Source organism: Oryctolagus cuniculus, chromosome 11, assembly GCF_051225735.1.
Source record: "Oryctolagus cuniculus isolate XC-2025 breed Fujian yellow rabbit chromosome 11, ASM5122573v1, whole genome shotgun sequence".
Taxonomy (NCBI): Eukaryota; Metazoa; Chordata; class Mammalia; order Lagomorpha; family Leporidae; genus Oryctolagus; species Oryctolagus cuniculus.
The window spans coordinates 43,017,814-43,028,634 of NC_142877.1; the positions used below are offsets into that span (position 1 = coordinate 43,017,814).

The following is a 10,821-nucleotide window of genomic DNA, read 5'->3' on the forward strand; positions in this document are numbered from 1 at the left end:
TATCAATGTTTTATTTAAAAGTGAGGGACTATTGTTAGAAGTTACTAATTTATTTTTATTTTATTTGAGAGACAAAGAGAGATCTCTCATCTGCTTTTGCTCCCTAAATGCCTACAACAGCCAGGCCTGGGTCAGATTGAAGTGAGGGTCTCAGAACTCAATTTCGGTCTCCCCGCGTGGGGGTCAGGAGCCCCAGGACTTGAGCCGTCATCTGCTGCCTCTCGCAGTGCACATTAGCGGGCAGTGGATAAGAAGCAGAGTAGCCTGGACTTGAACCAGGTTCTCCAATGTGGGGTGTGGTGTACCAAAGGACAGCGTAACCACGACAGCACCCACTCTTTTGGGAATGCTCAGAGACATCCCTCCATTTCAGAAGACATGAATTCATTTTGCTTTTTCAAAATGTTATTTATTTTTTGGAAAGAGAGGCAAACAGAAAGGGATCCTCCATCTGCTGGTTCACTCCCCAGGCGCCTGCAATAGCAGGCACTGGGCCGGTCTGAAGCCAGGAGCCAGGAATTCAATCCAGGTCTCCTATGTATGTGGCTGGGACTCAACTACCCAGAACATCACCAGCTGTTTCTCAGGTAGAAGATAGCAGGAAGCTGGATCAGAAACAGAGCCAGGACTTGAACCCAGGCTCTCTGATATATGGGCGTCCCAAGGGTCATCTTAACCACCCAACAGCCACCTCCTTAATTTACCTTTCAACAGAGCTGCATAATAGTTCATAGACACAAAAGTACCACAGTGTCTTTTTTTTTTTTTTTTTTTTTTTTTTTTTGACAGGCAGAGTGGACAGTGAGAGAGAGAGACAGAGAGAAAGGTCTTCCTTTGCTGTTGGTTCACCCTCCAATGGCCGCCGCGGTCGGCGCACTGCGGCCGGTGTACCACGCTGATCCGATGGCAGGAGCCAGGTGCTTCTCCTGGTCTCCCATGGGGTGCAGGGCCCAAGCACTTGGGCCATCCTCCACTGCACTCCCTGGCCACAGCAGAGAGCTGGCCTGGAAGAGGGGCAACCGGGACAGAATCTGGCGCCCCAGCCGGGACTAGAACCCGGTGTGCCGGCGCCGCAAGGCGGAGGATTAGCCTAGTGAGCCGCGGCACCGGCAATACCACAGTGTCTTTAAGCAACCCCTTATTGGTGGGTATCTGGCATTTTCCAGGTTTTTGACACTACAAACAAGGCAGCAAAAAAATATCCTTGCACGTATAACCTGTTGTATTGGGGCCAAATCTGTTAATCACGCCTGAATTGGAATTTCAGAGACAAGCAGCACCACAGATCCTGCAAGACACAGTAGGCGCCAAGCTGCTCCGCAGTGGGCGTGAAGACTGGGCTCCAGAGGCCATCTGCTCGCACCTCGCGTCCAGTTGCGTGCCAGCCCAGTGTTTTCTGGAGGAGGGCTGCCTCGTGCTCCAGGAAGCTGGGCGCATCAAGTCTCTCTTTGGACATGAAGAGGCCGTGCTGTCTCTGTCAGGGCCCCCACATTGGGGAAGTGAGCCCAACTTTACCATATGGCCACCGAACCTCATGCATCCCTTCTCAGCTCCTTCTTGGGTGCCCGTTCATTACATAACTTCAGAAAGGTTTTTGCTACACATTTTAGGCAGGGCCCAGCCTTCTGTAGGTGGGGCCACATATGGTTCATAAGCAGCTAGTTGGCTGTTCAGGTGGAGCCAGTTTCTGGAACAATTCATTTGGCTGAGATTTTAGTTTTGATCTCCACAGGGGACACATCAAAGAATAAGAGTTAAGATTCATGGGTGTCGCCTCATGTCAGGAACTGAATTAAACACCTTCACGTAGACCATCTCAGTTAATTCCCTCTACAGCTCTGTGAGTATGAGAGTTGTACCACCCTGCTGTATCACTTACCCATCACCACAATAATTTTGCATCAAGCCCCATAAAAACTTGGTGGCTTTTAAAACAACCACCTATTATTTATTTATGATTCTGTCCTTGATTTGGGGGCGGGGTGGGCTCAACTGGGTGGTTCTTTTGATTTTGCCTGGGTTCCTTCATGTGTCTGTGATGAGGGGACACCTCAGCTTCTGGGAGTTGGCTGGCTGTTGGTGTGGGCCGTAAGAATTTTTCTCTTTTGAGAAGGAGAAAGACAGAATGTTCACCTGTTGGTTCATTCCTCAAATGCCCTCAGTGCCCAGACAGCCAAAGCTAGGAGCCAAGAACTCAATCCAGATCTCTCGCATGAATGGTAGGGACCCAACTACCCAAGCCATCACCACTGCCTCCCAGGGTCTGCATTAGCAGGAAGCTGGAGTCAGGAGCCAGAGCCAGGCATCGAGCCCAGGTCCTCTCATGGGGAATGGAGGTGTCCTAAGCTGTGTCTTAACCCCTCGGCCAAATGCCTGCCCTGGCAATGAGGACTCTCACGCTCCAACAGGCTAGCCTGGGCTTATTTACATGGCAATGGGGGAGAGGGATAGGGATTGTGAACTCAAGACAAGTGAAGGCCGGCGCCGCAGCTCAATAGGCTAATCCTCTGCCTTGCGGCGCCGGCACACCGTGTTCTAGTCCCAGTCGGGGCACCGGATTCTGTCCCGGTTGCCCCTCTTCCAGGCCAGCTCTCTGCTGTGGCCCAGGAGTGCAGTGGAGGATGGCCCAAGTGTTTGGGCCCTGCACCTGCATGGGAGACCAGGAGAAGCACCTGGCTCCTGGCTTCGGATCCTCGCGGTGCAGCAGCCATTGGAGGGTGAACCAACGGCAAAGGGGGACCTTTCTTTCTGTCTCTCTCTCTCACTGTGAAGTGAAGTGTGAAGTGAAGAGCAGAGAGCAGGATAATGAGGGTCAAGGCTTCCAAGGTCTGTTGCAGTTGATTTCTCAACAATGTTGCTGTGGATTCATTCCTGAGAGGAGCAGCGTGGTGGCGGCAAGAGGCACGGAGTCACCACACAGACCCGGGGAGTCAGGTGAAAGCAGGCTTGAGGCGAGCAGCCCACAGACTCGTTTATTTCAGTTGGTACAACATCTTATATAGCCAAGACCAGCCAATCTGGTCAAGGGGCAGTCTATGCCCCAACCAATCACAGCCTGTTGCCAGGCAGTTTCCAAAGCCATCCAATCACAGCCTGTTGCCAGGCAGTTTCAAAGCCATCCAATCACAGCCTGTTGCCAGGCAGGCTCCATTGCCAGGTGGGTTTCAAAGCCATTCCTGAGTAACTGACGCTCACTTGCCAGTGGCCATCTTGGCATGGCCTTCTCATTCCACCACAAAGGTCTACCTGAAAACTGTCATATCACTTTGCCACATTCTGTTGGCCAAAGTCACAAGGGAAGCCCAGGTGCAGGAGTAGGAAAACAGGCCCCACCTGTGGATTGAGAGAGCTGAAAAATCACATTGCAAAGGGTAACTACAGAGATACAAGGAAGAGTGAGAGTCTGTGGTCATTTTTGTAGAAAATGTGTGATCATCTTTTTGTAACTTACCTCACCTGCTCTTGCAGATAAGCAGAGCCAGAGACTGACCCCTCAAAGCCAGCAAATGATGGCTTTGAACCTGAACAGTCCAACCCCAGTCTCCAAGCCCTCAGCCTCTTCTCCTGTCCTTCTGTGCCTGCGAAGGCTTCTGGATTATTTCCACTCCCCAATGATGTCACCTTCTTTGAAAATCTCTAGCACACACAGTGACCTGCAAGATAAAAGCCATCTCTCCAGAGGCCATTAGCTACTCAAAGGAGACTTGGGTGACAGGGTCTGGAGATAGCGCACTGCGGAGTCTGGTGGATGGATGGGTGGATGAATGAACAGATGGATGGACGGATGAGTGCTGCAGATGTCTAGACAGGTGCCATGTTTGGACGGGGGGCGGGGTGGATGGATAGGTGGCCTTTATGTAAATGTATCTCATGCTTTCCCACAGGTACAGTTACTAATTGGCACTAACCCTGCCCTGCAGGGATGGAGCTCCTTGATGATGAGACAGGGACCACCATGCTAACTAAGCTGCAGGGTGCACAGTGGGTGTTCATTCAAAGAAGGGCAACTGGTCTCTCCGTAGTGCAGGGTGCAAGAGCACAAGCTGCTTGTGTTCCAATCCTAGTTACTTACTGCTGGGTCACCTTCGGCAGGTTTCTCAGCCACTCTGGACCCAAACCAAGGAGGCCAGCAGTGCAGACGCTCCTGAACTTACAATGAGGTTGCCTCCCACTAAGTCCGTCCTGAGTTGAAAATATCTTAAGTTGCAAATGCAGTGCCTGCAGGAAGTTACAGAAGGTCCCAGCTCAGCAGCGCCCCCTACTGTAGAGCGTCAGGTGTTTTCCACCCACGCTGTAACTGCCCGGGGCTACCTGGGAGCTGAGACCCCGGCCGCCGTCCAGCACCGCAGGAGAGGATCGGACCGAGTAGCACGAGCCTGGGGAAAGATCAAAATTCAGAATTCGAAGCACATTTCCTACTGTGTGTGCATGGTTTTTGCATCATCGTGAAGTTCAAAATTGGGAAGTCAAACTATCCTAAGTCAGGGGTGTACTTGACTTCTGGCGTCATTGGGATGACTCAGTGCATCAGTATTACAACGCTCTTGCAAACATCTGGAACACACTGGTGCGGTGTCAGTACCTGCAAAATGAACGCATGGGAAAATAGTTTTTCTCCACAGCAGCTGACGGCAGGGGTGAGCCCTCTTTATAAACCACCATCTCTTGAATCAGGGGTCAGCAAATGACAGCCTGCTTGCCACCTAGCTTTATAAATAAAGTTTTATTGGAACACAGACATGCTCCCTGGTGTCTACGGATCCTGTTGTGCTACTGTGACAGAGCTGAGGAGTTGCAACAGAGACCATACACTCCACAAAGCCTCAGGAGATTATGATTTGGCTTCTTCCAGAATAAGCTTGGTGCCCACTGCCCTGAGTTCTCTGAATTATGCTATGGCTTTAATGCTCATTGCTCTGACCTGTGGATGGATGGGTTTAAATGCCCTCACCGATCCTCTTTTGATTTTTAAAATGCTTATTTATTTTTCATGGAAAGGCAGAGCAACAGAGAGGGAGACAGACAGATTTGCATCTGCTGGTTCACTCCCCAAATAGCACCAACAAGCCAGGGCTGGTCCAGGTTGAAGCCAGGAGTCTGGAACTCCATTCAGGTCTCCCGTGTGGGTGGCAGGGGCTCAAGCACTCGGGCCACCTTCTGCTACCTTCCTAGATGTGTTAGCAGGGAGCTGGATTGGAAGCAGAGTAGGTGGACTTGAATGTACACTGTGATTATGGGACACAGGCATCCCAAGCAGCAGCTCAGCCCACTGCACCACAGCGCCCACCCCGCACGAGCCTCCTTTGTAAGTGAGGACCCCCTGGAACTCCCACAAGTTTCCTTGCCCTTCATTGTGGCCCCAGCCTTTGGTGGCCCTTGGCTGGGGGAGGTGGGGTGGGCTTGAACTTGTGGTCTCTGAGAGCGGAGGACAGGTGGGAAGGGAAGAGACAGGCCCTCTGGGAATTCAAGGCCCACACAGAGAGAAGCTGCCCCCTGCCTCCCACACTCCGCATGGGCACACTCACAAACCAGCTCGTTTGAAGTGGTTCATGAGTGCTGGCCTCAGGCAGAGCTGCGGTGAGTCTGCCACCTCCTCCAGCTCTTTCCACCCAGCTTACTGTGGGAGATCACCCAGAAAGGCGCCGGAGACACAGTAATGGGATCTGACTTCTCCTGTAAACCGGGGGCTGTTCTCAGCAGGCCAAGGTGGACGGATGGGGCCAGTGCCCGGGCCTTGGGGCTGCTACCCTGCGGAGTGGGCCACAATCACCGGGGATATTGATGAGTTCAACATCAAGGCCAAAAGCTCACCTAGCAAAGAGATGAAGCCAAAGAACAAGGTTCAGAGAGGAAGGTTGTAGTAAAACAGTGAATACTATGAGGAAACTTCAAAAAATGTGTGGGAAAATGAAACTAGGCTTAATTTGATGCAAAGATAGAGAAAATATTGAAATCTTTGCATTTTTTTCTTATTAATATGGTATTTCTTTGTCTTCCCTCTGTCAAACTCTGAGTCAACCACGTTCCCCAGGCTGCCGGGGGAGGTACAGGGCAGGCGAGGCTCTGGAGAAAGAACTGTGGGAGGTGGAAACGACTCCTTCCCGTGGCAAAGAGGATGAAGAAGGCCGTCTGGGGGATGAACCAGTGGATGGAAGATTCGCTCTCTGTGTCCTACTCTGCTTTTCAAATAAGTTAATTAATTAAAAAAGAAAGAAAAGATTCCAGGGGAGGGACCAGCATTGTGGCACAGCAGGTGAAGCCACCGTCGGCAACACCCACATCCCGTATCAGAGTGCCGGTTGGAATCCTGGCCTCTCCACTTCTGATCCAGCTCCCTGCTAATGCACCTGGGAAGGTAGCGGAGGATGGCCTGAGTACTTGGGCCCCTACCACCAACATGGAAGACCTGGATGGAGTTCCTGGCTGTTGGCTTTAGCCTGGCCCAGCCTTTTGTGGCCATTTGGAAGAGTGAACCAATGGCTAAGATCTCTCTCTCTCTCTCTCTCTCTCTCTCTCCCCTTTTGCCTCTGTCACTCTGCCTTTCAAGTTAATTTATTTTAAACACAAGATTCCCAGGGAATGCAGACACAGCCCAGATTGTCCCTGCAGGACTCAGTGTCTGGTGGGTTAGGACATCTGGAATCTGGAAGGAGCCCATCTCCACAGCTGAGTTTCTGGGAAGCCGACTGGGGGTGCATCTTCCTCACCCGGCTACAGGGCTAAGTGAGAGACTGAGGGTGAAGAAGGACATTAAGGACATTTATTGTCCAAACGTCGGTCCTTTTCCTAGGGGCACCTCTAGTGTGTTGTCTTAGGAAGAATTCAGGAGGCAGAAGTGTCGGGTGCTATTTTTGGTTCAACAACTTAGCAGGATGTAAGCAGTTATTTTTTTAATTTTTATTTATTTGAAAGACAGAGTGGCAGACAGGTAGAAGGAGATGCTGGAGATATGGAGACAGAGAGAGAGAAAAGAGCTAGAGATGATAGAGCTATATAGAGATGGATGATAGAGATCTTCCATCCGCAGCTTTACTCCCCAGATGCCCGTAACAGCCAGGAGTAGGCCCAGAACGCCATCTGGGCCTCCTGTGTGGGTGACTGGGGCACCTACTGCCTCACAGAGTGTGCATTAGCAGGAAGCTAGAATCAGGAACCCGGAACCTGAACCTGGGCACCCTGATGTGGGCACCCAAGCACTGTCTCAATCACTGTGCTAAATGCCCACCCCTATAAGCAGTTATTCAACTGAAACCTAACCAACTCATACTGAAAGACTTTCTACCACACAGCTTCTTTTTTAAGATTTTTATTTATTTACTTGAAAGGCAGAGTTCACAGAAAAAGAAGGAGAGACACAGAGAGATCTTCCATCCACTGGCTTACTCCTCAAATGACTGCAATGGCCGGGGGCTGGGCCGGGCCAAAGCCAGGAGCCAGGAGCTTCTTCCAGGTCTCCTATGTGTGTGCAGGGCCCAAGCATGTGGGCCATCCTCCACTGCTTTCCCAGAGCATTAGCAGGGAGCCGAGTTGGAAGTAGAGCAGCTGGGACTCGAATTGGCATCCTTATGGGATGCTGGCACTGCAGGCCGTGGCTTTAATCTGCTGAGCCGTAGCACCTGCCCTCCACCGCAGATTTTTCAAAGTTGCCAGAGAAGAGTAGAATCATAAGGCTAGGAGAGAACTACACTGAGACTGGGACAGTACGTAGCAAAACCATGCAGTGTGATCCGGTCCATCTCTATCCTGTTTTCCAGATGGGGAACCCAAGGCAGCAGAGAGTGTGTGACAAGCCAGATTGCTCCCGGTGATACCTTCTTTCTGTGAGAACTTCGTGGGTGTATCTCCACCTGAGGTGTTCCTCTCTTAGTGTTCATCTCAACAGTTCGGATCAGCTTGAAAAAGTTTCTTAACACCCCAGAGGCTATAGAGTTGAGGGTCTCAAGAACCCAATAAACTTTGAGTTAGCAAACTATATTGTAATTTATAAAGGCTCTCAACTGGGCAAAGCAACAGTTGATTATTTTGTTTTACCTGGATTTGGAAATGAGGAGCCTTTTATTAAAACTCTTACCAAGATTGAAATGACCCAGAATGATTCTTTTTTTAAAGACATATTTTACGTATTTGAAAGGCAGGGGGACAAAATGAAAGGGAGAACAAGAGAGAGAAAGAGAGATTTTCTATCTGTTGGCTCAATCCCCAAATGGCTATAACAACCAGGGCTGGATGGGCCACGCTGAAGCCGGGAACTGCATCTGAGTCTCCCTCAAGGGTGCCAGGAGTCCATGTCCTTTGGTCATCATCTGCTACGTTCCAAGGTGCATTAGCAGGAAGCTGGATTGGAAGTGGAGCAGCTGGGACTCAAGCTGGCACTCATATGGGATGTCAGTGTTGCAGGTGACAGCTTAACCCACTGTGCCACAGCACTGGTCCCCCAAATAATTTCACTATAAAATCCCAGGTGCAGGGCTGGCTAAGTAGTAGGCTAAGCCTCTGCCTCCGTTGCCAGCATCCCATACGGGCACCAGTTTGAGTCCCAGCTGCTCCACTTCTGATCCAGCTCCCTGCTAATGCTCCTGGGAAAGCAGTGGAAGATGGCCCAAGTGCTTGGGCCCCTCACTCACATGAGAGACCCAGAAGAAGCTCTTGGCTCCTGGCTTTGGATTGGCCTAGTTTTGGCTGTTGCAGCCATCTGGGGAGTGAAACAGCAGATGGAAGATTCTCTCGCTCTCTCGCTTTCCCTCTCTCTGTGATTCTGCCTCTTAATCAGTCTTGGGGAAAAAAAAAAAAAGGTTACAGGGCACACATAACATCTCTCTCTGTCATCCTGTCTGTGCATCACTTCTTCAAGTGTCTGAGGCCAGCTTGACCCCAGCCCTGGACTCCCCTGCAGGCAGGGAAGTGCGTGGACCGAGCAGTGACCTCAAGCACTCATCGCCAGGAGCCTGGAGTGTCATGGGAGCTTGATGACCTAACCATCAGCTTAACTCCAAATTCCCCTTTATTTCAAACATGGGTTGCTGGAAGGTTGAAGGATGCAGTCAACAGGCAACATTAATTTTAGTGCAGTTTCTGCCACAGGGTCACCAAGGTGGCTCTGAGGTGGGCATGAGGCCGCCATTTCCCTGTGCATAAGGCAGAAAAATACCTGCTCCTTGTCGGCTCCCTGCAAATCATGAGAATGAGGACACAGGTCTGAGCCTCTCAGAAGACAGTGCTGGACCCACACCATGACCCACACTCGCCAGGTACTTTAATCTGTAAGCCCCAGCCCCAGGCCCACCCCAGGAGGCACTGAAGGAGACCCAGAAGTAATGAAATCCACCAGAACGTGAGTTCCATGAAGTCAGGGCCCTTGGTTTCTTTTTCTGTGTGTTTTCACCATATCCCAGAGCTCTGCCTGCCATATAATGTCCTGAGAAACAACAGCTGAGTGAGTCTCTTCTTTTTAAAGACATATTTATTTACTGGAGGGCAGAGTTGTAGAGAGAGACAGAGACAGAGAGACATCTTCCATCTGCTGGTTCACTCTCCAAATGTCCTCAATAGCCAGGACTGGGCCAGGGCAAAGTCAGAAGCCAGGAACTCCATCCAGGTCTCCCACGTGGGTGGCAGGGGCTCAAGTGCTCGGGCCATCTTCCTCTGCCTTCCTAGGTGCGTTAGCAGGGAGCTGGATTGGAAGTGGAGCAGGTGGGGCTCAAACCAGCACTCATATGGAACTCATATGGGATGCTGGTATTGCAGGTGGCGGTTTAACCCACTGCACCACAATGCCGGCCCCAGTCATTTCTGCTCCTGTTCCCAAAGGCAAATGGGAAAGGAAGGCAGCGAGCTTGCCCTCTTCTCTTTGTCCGCCCCTATGTCTAACACGAGCACCTGGTTCATTACCTCAGGCTCTGCTCTGCTCTGCGCAGCCCCACTGAAGAGGGAGCACTGACCCCATTCGTGGTTTCCAAAGAGCCTTCACATTATCTTCTCATTGGATGTCGTCAGCCTCCGGGTGCGGGTCCCCGAGTCTATCCTCCTACAGATGGGAACAGCCAGGAATCCAACAGCAGTCATGGTTTCTTTATTGTCTTCTTTCTCGTGTTTACTCAATCACCTAGCTGCATTTTTTTTTGTCCAGTAAAACAAAGGTTGCAAATATTAATCAATCCATATTTGTTAGACACAGCTTTGTGTCACTGCCCCAGCCACCCAACCTGGCCACAAGTTTGGCTTATTTTATTTTATTTTATTTTATTTTATTTTATTTTTTAAGAGAAACGTTCAGACCAATCTGTAGAACATTTAATCTCACAGCTTTTTTTTTTTAAGATTTATTTTATTTATTTGAAAGAGTTACAGAAAGAGGTAGAGACAGAGAGAGAGAGAGGTCTTCCATACGCTGGTTCACTCCCCAATTGGCCGCAACAGCTGGAGCTGCACCAATCTGAAGCTAGGAGCCAGGAGCTTCTTCTGGGTCTCCCATGTGGGTGCAGGGGCCCAAGGACTTGGGCCATCCTATACTGCCTTCCCAAGCCATAGCAGAGAGCTGGATTGGAAGAGGAGCAGCCGGGACTCGAACCGGTGCCCATATGGGATGCTGGCGCTTCAGGCCAGGGTGTTAACCTGCTGCATCACAGCGCCGGCCCCAGCTTATATTATATAAAGACAAGTAAGTCAAAGGAATATCAGAAAACATTTCTGTTAGTCTTTCAAAAAATCAGATGTATCACAGAAGAGATACCTGATTGTAGGGAGCATCAGGAAACTTGAAAAATATGTTCTTATTGAATGTTTTTCTTGCCGGTCAGCTGGCATCACTAAAGTTCAGAGCAA

General features: G+C 50.4%; 1 long non-coding RNA gene across 1 annotated transcript; it reads right to left on the reverse strand.

Moving 5' to 3' along the window:
- Nucleotides 1-9,446: 9,446 nt before the first annotated feature.
- Nucleotides 9,447-10,333, reverse strand: LOC149123428 (uncharacterized). The gene is made up of 2 exons (XR_016216681.1): nucleotides 9,889-10,333; nucleotides 9,447-9,670 (listed from the first exon to the last, which is right to left on the reverse strand). It is a non-coding gene; the product is annotated as an uncharacterized LOC149123428 (long non-coding RNA).
- Nucleotides 10,334-10,821: the final 488 nt, after the last annotated feature.